This window comes from Choloepus didactylus, chromosome 5 (assembly GCF_015220235.1).
Source record: "Choloepus didactylus isolate mChoDid1 chromosome 5, mChoDid1.pri, whole genome shotgun sequence".
Classification (NCBI taxonomy): Eukaryota; Metazoa; Chordata; class Mammalia; order Pilosa; family Megalonychidae; genus Choloepus; species Choloepus didactylus.
The window spans coordinates 19,953,360-19,963,206 of record NC_051311.1 but is presented as its reverse complement, the minus strand read 5'-3'; the positions used below and the strand labels follow the sequence as shown (position 1 = coordinate 19,963,206).

Genomic DNA, 9,847 nt, shown 5'->3' with positions numbered 1-9,847 from the left:
TGGGGGAGGTAGTGTTGTTTAATTCTTGTACTGGCTGAGGACAAGAAGAAGGAAGAAGAAAGGGATCAGTCTAGAATGAATGAGAAACCTAAAGAATAAGCAGACCAAAAAAAGTTAGCAAAACCTAGGGATAGAAGGCAAAGAAATAATTGAGGAAGACTCATAAATACATCCATGTAGAGAAATAAGAGAAGCAGGTCTACAGCTGTCACTGCTCAGACTTCCTGAAAGAAGCCATTAGTATTATTTTAGGCCTGTTTTTAATGATAAATATTTACTGGTGCCCAAGGTCATGACCTTTAGGGGGCAGTAGTTCACTGGTATCCACTGGAGATGAAAATGGTTTGCAGAGCTGTGATTACAATAAAATGTGCTGAGATTTTTACGTGGATCATCCAAAAACTGACTTTTTCTCCAGACATAACTGGGTAAGTGTTTTTCTGGTGCCTACTTTTTCATTATAATGATTCCTTGGGGAATCTATGAAGAAAAGAGAAATTTAATCTGGCTATGAGCAAGGGTGCTGCTAGAAGAGCTAAAATTCTTTAGCAATTTTTTTTCCCCAAAAAAATAGGAAACAATGGGCTTAAGTGTTTTTAAAAATGTGCTGACTTCTATCAGGTTTTAAAATATGCTGATAGGAAGGTTACAGCTCTCAGGCTCTGCCCATGGGACTTAGAAGGAAATTCTCCCCCAGCTTCCAGCTCAGTCACCTTTTCCAAACTGGATTCAGTTCAAGGTGACAACCTCCTCCAGGTCTCCCCTGAAAGGGTGCAAAGCAGATGAGGAGGAGTTGGACTTGCCATGTCCTCACCCCTCCAGGACCTCCAGTGAAGCCCTGGCCTCGTGGGTTCAGCTGAGAGGAACTCGACAAAGCTGTTTCTGGCCAAGCATCTTTGGCTCTGTCCCAGCAAGAAACCATTTCCTGATTCTCTCTTATTTCCAAGCTAAGGTCAAAAAACCTAGAATCCTCAAGAGGTTTTCCAATATCTTCCACTTTTTCTGTGTGCAGAATAACAGCTTGAAGTAAAGGAGGTTTCCTGTACTCACTTCAATATATCGCACGTCATACCTTAGAGGAAGGATCTAAGCAGAGCTGTCATGCATGTTTTGAAATTAAGTGAATAGTTGGAACTTGTTTTCTTTGAATGGGCACACAATGACTTTGCTAATAAAGCGCCAGAGACTAAAAGGGAAAACTACTCCCAAGTTTCTGTAGTTATTTGGTATTGGAAATGCTACTTGCTTAAAATAGAGAGGAGTGGGGGCTGCAGGGTTGGAGAGTGGTAGGGGTCGTATAAGTTGTCACTTCTTAAAAATAAATCAAGGAAGAACTGAATGCAGGAACACAGAAACATTTTCCTGTGGATGTTTGTGGCAGCTTTATTCATGATTGCCAAAAGATGGAGGCATCCCAAGTGTCCATCGACTAATGAATGGAAGGGTGAACTGTGGTGTATATATATGATGGAATATTGTGCAGCTAGAGGAAGGAACCAAGTTGTGATGCATCATGCAACAATGTGGATGAAACTTGAGGACATTATGTTGAGCAAAATAAGCCAGAAGCAAAAGGACACATATTTTATGTTCTGACTAATATGAACTAACTATAATGAGCAAACTCTGGGAGTTAAATTTGAGAGCATAGGTTATCAAGGAATAGAAAGAGGGCAGAGATTGGGTGATTGATGCTTAAGGAGTACAGAATGTTTAATAGGGTTGATTGTAAAGATTTGGGAATGGATATCACAATACTATGTGACGGTAGCACGATACTGTAAGTGTAAGTAACAAAGCTGAGTGTAAGTATGGTTGAAAGAAGAAGGCTAGGGCTGTGTATGTCACCAGAAGGAAAGCTAGAGGATAAAAACTGGGACTCTATATTAGGGAAACTAGAGTGGACAATGATGGTGGTTAATTGTACAAATATAAGAAAGTTCTTACATGAACTAGAACAAATGTACTTCACTATTATAAGGTGTTAATGGTAGGGTGCTATATGGGAAAAATACAATTAATGCAAACTACAGTTAACAGTAACATTGTAATATTTTTTCATTAATTGTAACAAAGGCACATATACCAAAGCTAAATGTCAATAATGGGGGATTTAAGGGATATGGGATTTTTTGTTTGGAAGAAATGAGCAAGTTCTAATATCGACTGTGTGGGTGAATGCATAACTATGTGATTATGCCAAGAGCCATTAAATGTAAACTTTGGAAAAACTGCATGGTGTGTGAATAAAACTGGTTTTTTTTAAAAAAAAGCAAATTGGTACAGCTGCACAAGGAGGCAATCCCCTTCATGAAGGGGTGGTCAGCACTCACTTCTGATAAGGAAGGCCATTTTCTCTCTTATGTGCTAAAATGGAGTATTAGTGCAAAGGTATAGCAATACTGTGAATTTCTATTTGCACTGTTTGAAGAACTTTCAAAAGAAGTATATATTTGAATATCTGAATCAATCACAAATATGATGATTTAAAATTGTACACAGATATGTAATGTCACTCCCTACAAATGACCTGTGAGTTCAGTAGAGCTGAAAGTAGTGTCCGCTCTATAGGAACAAAAAACTCCATGGGCTGACAGCCCTATGGCATTGAAACTAGGAATGGGACAATAGGGCTAAAATTTAGTTTTCAACTTCACTACTCCACAGTGCCTATTTTACATGGAAAGGTTGAGTTGGACAGTTGCACAGGGTAAGCCAAATATTTGAATTCTTTGATTCTCCAAAATTGTAGTGTGAATTATCTTACTGGCAACCTTATAAATACTGTCTGCTTTATTCTTCACAATATGCTCTGTGCTTAAAAAAATACCAGGCACACGGTAGGTGCTTAACAAATATTTATGGATAGAACTAATGCAACTAACATTTTCTGAGACAAGAATTGTATCATTTTATAAGTAAGTTGTCAGATAAGGTTTTCAACTTCCTAAGCCTGTTTCAATTTAGGGAAGTAACACATTCGTACAGAAAATTGCATGAAACATATATGCCCATGGGAAAAATCAAAAGTCACTAACCAGGTCAAAAAAAATCAAAACATGTTGTACACTCTAGGAACTTCCTCTGTGTCCCTCCTCCCCACAAGCTCCTACTCCTCCCCTCTTGTTTTAAATCCAGTGTTAGTTCCTCTGAGCTCCATCAAAACACGCCACAGGGTTAGAAACTAGAGAGAAATATGACACCAGTGTGATAAAAAGTTCATTATATTAATTCATGAATTAATATAAATCTCTGCTGTTGCAGATACTTATCAAGTTTTTCCCTTTACTTCTTTAGATTGGTAGAATTTGGCGTTATCATACTTTAGAACATTAGTCCTTTCTTTGGCATCGAAATTCATCATAGCTTTAGATATGTTGATTCTTCTTTCATGGAAATAGATGATCATACACAATCTCTTGTAAATTACTTCTAAAAGAGGAAAGGAATAGTAAGATGAATATTAAAGGACAAGCAAATTCAAAGTTTGAATTCATTTGTTATTTCTAAAAACAAAGCATTAAATTTTAATGTTGCATTTGTTCATGACAGTAAAAATCCTTGAGTGGAATGCAGAAATCTGTTTCAGCACTATATTAGTACATGAGGATTAGTTTAATATTTTGTTAATTTATTGTTGTTACAATTGAACCAAGCTTAAGGCATTCTAAGTTTGATTTGGGCTTACACTCTTGTATTTGCATGTGTGGTCCTTTGGTTTGAGGCTGTGACAGATTAAAGATGGCCACAAGTTCTTAGACACTTTCCCTTCAAGAGGCAGGAGTTGTAAGCTCTGCCTCTCCCCTCTGTTAAGTCTAGGCTGGCCTGTGACTGTTTTGACCAATAGGGTCAGGCAGAAGTGACACTATGGCAGTTCTGGAACTAGACTTTCAAAGTACTGAACCTTTCAGTTTTGGTTTTATGGAGCCCTGAACTACCTTGTAAATGTTTCCCAGCCTGCTGGAAAGACAGGGTAAGGCTCTAAGAATCCCTGAAGGGGCCAGCCAAGGTACATACAGGTAAATGCAGCCACGTAGAATCCTCCAGACCAGTCCAGAAACGAGCTGACTACTGCTGATTGACCCCAGGCAATGATGTGTGGAACAGAAGAATCACCCGGACCCAGGCGACTCTTAACTGCGTGCCTTACCCACAACATCATGAGATGTAATAAAATGGTTGTTGTTTTTAACCTCTAAGTTTTGGAGTAGCTTCTCAGACAACAATAGATAACCAGAACACAATCAACAAGGGATGGTTACTACCACCAAAGCAGCCAATAATAGTAACAATATTGATTAATTGTTGACAAAAAAAAAAGGTACAAATTAAAATTCTGAATTTCTACATCTGTATATATGCCTTCAAAATATCCTAATGATCTTAAAATTATGCAGTTGAAAATGCAAAATAAATAAATTAATTGAACACATAGTTTATTCCACATTGGTGTTTCTACATGATAATTTATGCCATCAACTTAATTTTCAATTTTTATCCATATTGTAGATCAGAGGAAGGTTTTTTAGTAGCCTATGGACTTAAATACTATGGCCTTTTTAATAATGTTCAGAGTAGATGAAACTAAATTAAGAAAATAAAAGAATGTGTGAATTCTTTTGAATGTGATAGTATAAGGTTCAAGACAAAGGCAATGGCAACCAAAGAAGATGTGTGGTTTCAACTTTGATCTGGTCAGCTGGACCCATTTATCATTTCATTATCTATTTATTACCACAGACTTTCTACCTGGAATCCCCTCATTCTCTCTTGGTAAATCCTGTTCTTCTAGCTTCCCTCATGACTACTCAGTCACTTAGTGACATTACCATCTGTTCTGGTTTGCTAAAGCTGCTGGAATGCAATATACCCAAAAATGGATTGGCTTTTACAGTGGGGGTTTACAGTTCTAAGACCATGAAAATGTCCAGTTAAGGCATCAACAGGATGCTACCTTCTCTGAAGAAAGGCCAATGGCATCTGGGGTTCCTCTGTCACATGGGAAGGCACATGGCTTCCTTCTCTCCCAGGTTTAACTTCTGGTTGCAGTGGCCTTCTCCAAAATGTCTCTGGGCTTCTGTTTCAGCTTCTCTGAGCTCTCTCCAAAATGTCTCTGCCTTTTATCCTCTCATAGAGGACTCCAGAAAAGGGTTTAAGACCCACCTTAAATGAGCAGGGTCACATCTTGATGGAAACAGCCTAATCAAAAGATCCCACCCTCAATAGTCTGCCCTACAAGATTGGATTAAAATAACATAGGCTTTTCTGGGGGTAAATAACAGATCCAAACCAGCACACCATCCAAGAAGATAATGTTTTAATTCCTTCTTTTTGATATGCCTGTTGACCTTGGGGGAAAGTTCAATGAATCTCTGGATACATCTTTACAGAGTCAGTCACTGTGGGTGATGGGTGCAGGGCAGCTGTGCTCATTCAGTCAGCCGGTCCCGTCCCTGTTCCATCTTTACAACACAAGGCATTCTGAATGTCACCGCAGGGAAAGAAAAGGATTTGAGATGCCCAGCCTATGTGCAAGGGCACTGGAAGTTTTCATCTCCTGTGTGCACAGGCGGTGGAGGATAACCAGATAAATGTGAACAAACTCTACCATGCCAGGCGTAACCTGTAAGTCATAAAGATAAAGGCAAGAACCAGAGAATGAATTGTGAGCATTTCAGTTCTTTTATAAATCATTCTTATCTGAAGTAAAGCCCTTTAGATAGACATGCCCATGTTCACTAAGCACTGACAGTGAAAAGACTCACTGAGCTCTAGAAATGAAAGAGTTTATTATTCAAACTCCTGATATGGTAGAGCTGGAAACTGGGACTGGATAAATTCCTGTGCTTAACCAAAATACATATCCAATGAGTATTCCAGATGGGATAAAATCTCTATCTCTGAGCTCCCACATTAGCATTCTTTCAATCACATAATAGATGATAAAGAAACTATGGAGAGAAGGGAAATTTGAAATAGAAATGGATTTACCCATCTTCTCATGGTTTCTTCTTTCTTTCTGACATGGTGTTTCTTACTTCAAAAGCACACCACGTTTAGGCCTCTGTGTTCAGAAACACAGATGCACATACACATACACACACACAAGCAAACATCACTATGGATTTACAAGTATCAAAAAGCATTAACCACAAGTCTAAATGTTTGTTTTTTTTTTAATTATTGTTTGCTAATAGAGTTTGGGATTTGTTCTTGCTTGCCAAACATTTCATGTAAAATAGTTTGCTTAATCAAAAGAGGCTTGAAAAAGATTCTCACTTTGAAAAGAAGATTATGATTAAAATTCTTAGAATTGCAGCCCACAGGGACAAATATTAGTATAGCCTAGTAATGTGAAAAAGAATTTGCTTTAAAAATCCACTCTCCTAATTAACTTTCCAAATTCATGCACACAGAGTTGGCTTAATGAGTAATTCCTAAAATGTATATATTTATATTTAACAAGAAGCAACAGAATGAATAGCTATCTTAGCACCTGAACTATGAGTCATTTTTGCCCAAAGCAAGCCTGAAGTTTCACCACCAAGATAATGAGAGTTGCAATGCAGGATCATAAAAGCTTAAGAGGTTGAAAAAAAAAGAGTCCTGACATTATTTTAAAACACTATTTCTTCTATCGAAATAGGTATCTGTCAGCTAATGCTTTTTAAGCACATTTATTAAATAGAAAAAGAAAAAGGACTTTTGTGTTGCTCAGTTTCTTGAATCAAGTAGTGATTAAATATAATTTTTACTGCCAAAGTCACTCCAGTGTACTATGCTATGCACTTAGGCAAAATATGAATTCTTTTAGTCCACTAAAATTTCACTTGTTCTGTCATTGTTTTAGCACAAGAAGCTACTTTCACTTGTGGGTATGTGATTTACAGCCATAAATATTTAAGGTGTATGTTTATCATCTTCTCTTTTCTCACCATCTCCTTTCCCGTGACTTTTCGTTCCACAGATGTGGACTCTGATTTTTCCAACAGCAATCTTGGTTTATTTCATTTCTCTGAATTTGACACAGAAAGTATTTAGGCAGCCTCTGAGGCCCCATCCTCCCCCATCCTCAGCCCTGGTGTAGGGTAATGTTTCTAGCTTGGTTCCCATCTTGAGTTTCTATATAACTCAATTGTCTATCCCCTCCACAACGCTTGAGATTTCATTAGTTTCCCTCCCAAGAGTGGAACCCTGTTTCTAATTGCAAGGAAATTCCTAATTTGGGCCACTTTTAACCTGGCATCCATATATTTATTAAAATCCATTGAAAATTTCAGCTTCTGTCCTCCCCATATCTTTTAGGTTTTCTACCTGCTTCATTTTTTTTACCCAAATTATACCTTGAAATTGCCTTATCTTTTAGCTATTTTGTTTCTCACACTGAAATTCACTTCTAATATTAGCAAGTTGCATCTTGCATTTGCTGTCTCACTCTAAAGGGTCTTTCTTTGCCCTGTTCCCTGACTTCTCTGCTAGCCTTGCCTCATTAAGGATCCTGAAACATGGCATTGCCCTCAACACAACAAACATGGTTCCATTTCTAGTTTGGCATCTGAAATTCTACATTTGTCAATATTGATTCATACATTTAATCCTATTCACCAAAGCAAAAGGAAATTGTGGTATCCACAAAGAAGTAAAAAGGAAACAGCATAGGTATAACGTCCATGATTATTTATCTAAGAGTATAATTCCTTGTTCCCTCGGGGAATTGGTTTCATGGAAAATATGGACTTTGTTCACCCTGTTTCTTCTAATTCCTCTTCCCAGGAATATTGCTATTTAGGACAGGCACTAGAGAATCCATCCTTCATGTAAGCACTAACACCACAAAATATAAGAATTCTAATTATTAGAAAATGAAATCACTTGAGAGACACTAAGATGGTTTAAAACAAAAGTAGCCTAAATATCCCTGAACTGCTAAAATTCTAAGTCTCTGGATATGCATTATCTCACCCTAAATGGCTGAAAAGACATAATATCTTCATGGTTTGGCCTTCTCACTGGCATGGCAACCTAATGTGGCACTGCCAGCCCGCTCACTTTCTTTAAGGCCTCAACTCCAATGTTTCCAATGTTTTGGTCCCCATCCTATTGGAAACTTTGCTCTTCTCCTTCAGTTTAATTTTTCTGGGTAGGAAGTCCAGCTCCTCCCAGTTGCATCATCTCTGACTAAAAGAGTCCATTTGCTATTATAGGCATGTTTCATAGGGAGTCCCTAAACTATATCTGTGTTTTCTGAGAGTCTCCTTTAAAGTCTTTATAGGGTCTGGAATCATTAGTCATTCAATAAATATTTATTGAGTCTGCATCATGTGTAGATGCTAGAAAATGATAAACAAAACAGACCTGGACCTGGCCTGCATGGAGTTATAATCTTATGAAGCTTACCAGTTGCATACCAAGTTACGAACTGGAAATATTGCGTCAGAATAGCTTGGATCTATATGTGGGTATACCATGCAATGCTGGCACATACACTTTATTAAAATCTTGCCTAATTAGGCCTAGGCCTCAATTCTTTTCAATTATATTATTTTACTCCTTTACTTCTACCAATATTAATTCAGGAAGCCAATAGCTTTTGGGTGCCTTTTCCTACTGCATACTAGTAAATTGGTACTTTAAAAAAAATGACTTTGCTTGAGGAGGTGGCAGAAGGATAGGCTTATTACTGTTTGCATGGTTCTCATGCCATTCTTTTCACTTTGTCTATGTTTAAGATCTACTCAGACTTTATATTTACTATGAGTTATAGAGGGTGAATACTCCCGGACAACCTTTTAGGACCAGTATGTATACTCCCTCAAAGATTTGTTTTGAGCCCTTAGTTTAGTTTTCTGTACATTAATTTTTATAGCCTTAGTATGTGGGATTGAACAGTTTTCATAGCTGAAGATGCAGGAGTGTGCAAAATGAAGAGCTTAGCTAGGGTTAAATGCAGAACTTGCTAGAGAATCTGATTGTTTTCTTTTTCGAAATCCCTTTAAATACACTATACAAAGCTACATTCCAACCAGTCAGGTCATGCTCTAGTAAACTTCAGCACATCATCCAGTCATCACCCTACCCTGGAGTTATGGATAAGTTTAATTGGCAGCCAGAATCCATCCCAGCCTGGTTTTAATTGCCATTTGGTTTTACAGAAACTTGAAAGCTAAAAATCCATTTCCCAGATTCTTTTGTAATTAGGGTTAGAGATGCAAATTAGATGTATCCACGTTATACCTTAAATTAATCTTTAAGGGGAAAGCCATTTCCTGCTGCTATTTTTGCTGACAAGCAAGATCCTGGAGATGTGGACACTGAGGACAGTTGTGGAGGCCAGTCCTGGTGATCCACTTCTGGTTGCTAGTTTTGTCAAGAAGTTTTGAGGTGGTTGTGGCAGTTGTAATAGTGACATACAAGTGGCAGTGCCATCCATATCCTTATATTGCAGATATGGCAGGGATATCTATACCAGATGGATCCTTTGGAAGCCCCCAACTCCTACTCTTTCAGCTCTCATAAAAAAGCTGTATCCCCTGTATGTATTAAATTCCTTTTTGCCTAAAACACTTTAGTCCATTTCTTGCACTGAATCTGTGTGATATGCCTAAAATATGGAAACCCGAGCATCCTTCCTGCTAACGCTGATTTCCCCCAAGTTGCCTACCCAGTCCCTCAGTTTGTTGGTTTATCTGATTCATATGAGTTCTGATTTGTGGTGAAAGTGGTTTATTTTCCTAAGTATGGAAAGAGACAGAGTCTGGGATTCTCCTTTCCTCCAGCATCTTTACCTCAGAGTGAAAGGAATGATTTTTAAAACTCATCAAGAAATCTACACTAAGTTAATTTTCTT

General features: G+C 37.8%; 1 long non-coding RNA gene across 1 annotated transcript in view; it reads left to right on the top strand.

Annotated features, from left to right (window-relative positions):
• Nucleotides 1-317: 317 nt before the first annotated feature.
• Nucleotides 318-9,847, top strand: part of LOC119533825 — a 106,840-nt gene continuing 97,310 nt past the window's right edge. Inside the window, exon 1 of the long non-coding RNA XR_005216883.1 lies at nucleotides 318-428. This is a non-coding gene — a long non-coding RNA (uncharacterized LOC119533825). The remainder of the gene's footprint in view (nucleotides 429-9,847) is intronic.